Source organism: Capricornis sumatraensis, chromosome 11 (genome assembly GCF_032405125.1).
Source record: "Capricornis sumatraensis isolate serow.1 chromosome 11, serow.2, whole genome shotgun sequence".
NCBI classification, from domain to species: domain Eukaryota; kingdom Metazoa; phylum Chordata; class Mammalia; order Artiodactyla; family Bovidae; genus Capricornis; species Capricornis sumatraensis.
Window position 1 is genome coordinate 65821470 of NC_091079.1, and position 4596 is coordinate 65826065.

A 4596-nucleotide genomic window follows, 5' to 3' on the forward strand; every position below is an offset into this window, starting at 1 on the left:
AACTCCAATACTTTGGCCACCTCATACAAAGAGTTGACCTATTGGAAAAGACCCTGATGCTGGGATGGATTGGGGGCAGAAGGAGAAGGGGACGACCGAGGATGAGATGGCTGGATGGCATCACTGACTCAGTGGACATGAGTTTGGGTGAACTCCGGGAGTTGGTGATGGACAGGGAGGTCTAACATGCTGCAATTCATGGGGTCGCAAAGAGTCATAACTGAGCGGCTGAACTGAACTGAATGTGACTGGATAACATTATACAACTATTGACCGATTTCTGCCCCTCCCCTACTTTTATTTTTGATTGCTGTCTTCTACCATACCCCTCCACTCATGTAGCTAGAGTTTGGTCCACACATTGCCTAAGAAAATGGATATTACAGGGCAGGAAATAGGTAAAGGTCAGTCTTTCTGGCTCTAGTTTCTAAGAGCCTATTCCCTGAAAGGAAGGGATAGGACTCTTGGCATAATTCACTCCAGTTGGAAAGGCTCCCTGGGCAGAGAATGCCATTAGCAATGTTGGACAATGACTGGGATTAAATTTCTGCTTTATCTCAGCTGTGAATGAGGCATTGAAAAAATATTCAGGTAAATTATAGAAAAATAAAGGTTATTACTTCTTACTTGATGGCGTTAGTAGATAATATTGGAATCCATTGCACCAATTCATGCTAAGATTTATAATCCTTGCCAGGTATCTTTTAATATGATATTCACTCATTCAGCAAATATTTCCTGAGCATCTCTCTACCAGGTACCAGAGAAGAGGTAGAGACTAGTATGAGAAGTTGGAGCAAGAATAGACACAGTTCTTGCTGAACACATTTTATTTTCAAGGCAGAAAGTCATTAATCAACTATTTAAACAAATAGATGCAAAATTACAAGTGTGGAAATTGCTACTGAGGAAAAAGATATAGGGACTGTATAGCAAGGGGCTCTGACCTTTTCTGAGGGGACTGAGAAGTCTCTCTGGGAAGTGACATTTGAATTGAGATCCTGAAAATGATCAGTAGCTAATTAGGTAAAGAGAGAGTCAATGTTCTTGGCAGATAGGATATTTCAAGCATTCGTGTGATGGCAGAGCCACTAGGAAAAAGTCTTGGTTGGAGGGAGGTGAGAGAGAAACTTTTGATCACAGAATGAGGGCAGCTGCCGACATGAAGGGCTTTCCTGGGTGTGAAGACATATTCTGTACGTGGGTGCTGCCTGAGTGTGTCTCCCATTATCTTTGTGTGCGTCTCTCTGAAGCCTCAGAGCTCAAAGTGTCAAAGGCTGAACTCTTCATCTTTCCCCAAATCTGCCCCTGCTCTTGAGTATCCCATCTTGACTAATGATGGCTTTGTCTTTGCATTTTGTATGAGCCAGAACCCTCAACTTCATCCTTTCCTCACCTTCTTCATCACCTATGTCCAATCAATCTCCAAGTTCCATCAATCTGTCTCATTAATTTCACTTGCAACTAATTCACTTCACTCCGCTCTCACTCCCACTGCCTTAATGGGGGTCAGCACCCTTGCACCTGGGCTCTGTGCATATTGAGCCACTTTACAGTCTTTGGAGAAGCTGCACGTTTCCCTGTCTCCAGGTTTTTATGCATCTCTTTCCTCCGCCCCGAATCCTCCTTCTTTCCTTCTCCCAGCCTTCAGCTAAGCACTCCTGTTCACCCTCAGGACGTCTCTCCTTAGAGAATCCCACTCTGGCCCTTAGTCACAACCACTATGGAAATTGAGATTGGCTTTTCCTCCTTTGTGTTCACTCTAAAGTATCTTGTACTTATTCCCATTAGCCAACTGTTTATTTATCTTGATCTGGCTGTCCAACATGGTGGTCAGTAATTACTGTGGTATTAAACATTTGAAACATAGCTAAGATACAGTGAGACACACCGTTTGTGTAAAATACCATATTGCAAAAACAGTAAAAAAGATGTGAAATATCAATTAATTTTTTAATACTGGTTGCATTTTGAAATATTTCAGGAAGTCAAATAATTATTAAAAATAAAATTCACCTGATGCTTTTTTACTTTTTAAAACATGTCTACCAGAACATTTAAAACTATAAATGTAGCTCACCTTTGTGCCTTGCATCTTATTCCTTTTGGATGTCACTGGCCTACCTGCTAAACAGCTAGAGCAGGGCCCATGGGCCAGATCTGTTCTGTCACCTGTATTTGTAAATAAAGTTTTATTGGAACACAGCCAGGCTCATTCACTTACATATTCTTAGTGGTTCTTTCCCAGTAGGGCAGCACAGTTGAACAGTTATGATAGAAACTATATGGCCCGGAAGCCTAAAATAGTTACTCTTGGTCCTTTTTAGGAAAAGTTTGCTGACCTCTGTCCTAAAAGGCTGACATTGTATTTTATTCATCACTGTATCTCAAATCATTGCACAATACCTGGCACTCAGTAAAGACTGAGTGAATAGTGCTTGCTTTGGCAGCACATATACTAAAATTGGAACGATACAGAGAAGATTAGCATGGCCCCTGCGCAAGGATGACACGCAAATTCGTGAAGCGTTCCATATTTTTGATCATACACCATGACCAAGTGGGCTTTATCCCAGGGATGCAAGGATTCTTCAATACCCGCAAATCAGTCAATGTAATTCACCACATTAACAAATTGAAAAATAAAAACCATATGATTATCTCAATAGATGCAGAGAAGGCCTTTGACAAAATTCAACATCCATTTATGATAAAAACTCTCCAGAAAGCAGGAATAGAAGGAACATACCTCAACATAATAAAAGCTATATATGACAAACCCACAGCAAACATTATCCTCAGTGGTGAAAAATTGAAAGCATTTCCCCTAAAGTCAGGAACAAGACAAGGGTGCCCACTTTCACCGCTACTATTCAACATAGTTTTGGAAGTTTTGGCCACAGCAATCAGAGCAGAAAAAGAAATAAAAGGAATCCAAATTGGAAAAGAAGAAGTAAAACTTTCACTGTTTGCAGATGACATGATCCTCTACATAGAAAACCCTAAAGACTCCACCAGAAAATTACTAGAGCTAATCAATGAATATAGTAAAGTTGCAGGATATAAAATCAACATGCAGAAATCCCTTGCATTCCTATACACTAATAATGAGAAAGTAGAAAAAGAAATTAAGGAAACAATTCCATTCACCATTGCAACGAAAAGAATAAAATACTTAGGAATATATCTACCTAAAGAAACTAAAGACCTATACATAGAAAACTATAAAACACTGGTGAAAGAAATCAAAGAGGACACTAATAGATGGAGAAATATACCATGTTCATGGATTGGAAGAATCAATATAGTGAAAATGAGTATACTACCCAAAGCAATTTACAAATTCAACGCAATCCCTATTAAGCTACCAGCCATAGTTTTCACAGAACTAGAACAAATCATTTCAAGATTTGTATGGAAATACAAAAAACCTCGAATAGCCAAAGCAATCTTGAGAAAGAAGAATGGAACTGGAGGAATCAACTTGCCTGACTTCAGGCTCTACTACACAGCCACAGTCATCAAGACAGTATGGTACTGGCACAAAGACAGAAATATAGATCAATGGAACAAAATAGAAAGCCCAGAGATAAATCCACACACATATGGACACCTTATCTTTGACAAAGGAGGCAAGACTATACAATGGAGTAAAGACAATCTCTTTAACAAGTGGTGCTGGGAAAACTGGTCAACCACTTGTAAAAGAATGAAACTAGATCACTTTCTAACACCATACACAAAAATAAACTCAAAATGAATTAAAGATCTAAATGTAAGACCAGAGACTATAAAACTCCTAGAGGAGAGTATAGGAAAAACACTCTCTGACATAAATCACAGCAGGATCCTCTATGATCCACCTCCCAGAATACTGGAAATAAAAGCAAAAATAAACAAATGGGACCTAATTAAAATTAAAAGCTTCTGCACAACAAAGGAAAATATAAGCAAAGTGAAAAGACAGCCTTCTGAATGGGAGAAAATAATAGCAAATGAAGCAACTGACAAACAACTAATCTCAAAAATATACAAGCAACTTATGCAGCTCAATTCCAGAAAAATAAACGACCCAATCAAAAAATGGGCCAAAGAACTAAATAGACATTTCTCCAAAGAAGACATATGGATGGCTAACAAACACATGAAAAGATGCTCAACATCACTCATTATTAGAGAAATGCAAATCAAAACCACAATGAGGTACCACTTCACACCAGTCAGAATGTCTGTGATCCAAAAATCTGCAAGCAATAAATGCTGGAGAGGGTGTGGAGAAAAGGGAACCCTCCTACACTGTTGGTGGGAATGCAAACTAGTACAGCCACTTTGGAGAACAGTGTGGAGATTCCTTTAAAAATTGCAAATAGAACTACCTTATGACCCAGCAATCCCACTGCTGGGCATACACACCGAGGAAACCAGAATTGAAAGAGACACATGTACCCCAATGTTCATCGCAGCACTGTTTATAATAGCCAAGACATGGAAACAACCTAGATGTCCATCAGCAGATGAATGGATAAGAAAGCTTTGGTACATGTACACAATGGAGTATTACTCAGCCGTTAAAAAGAATTCATTTGAATCAGTTCT

The 4596-nt window shown here is 39.2% G+C and overlaps 1 non-coding gene across 1 annotated transcript; it reads left to right on the forward strand.

Annotated features, from left to right (window-relative positions):
- The first annotated feature begins 2434 nt into the window (after positions 1–2434).
- LOC138088828 (U6 spliceosomal RNA) lies at positions 2435–2541 on the forward strand. Its single transcript, XR_011145737.1, has one exon. It is a non-coding gene; the product is annotated as a U6 spliceosomal RNA (small nuclear RNA).
- The last annotated feature ends 2055 nt before the right edge of the window (positions 2542–4596 follow it).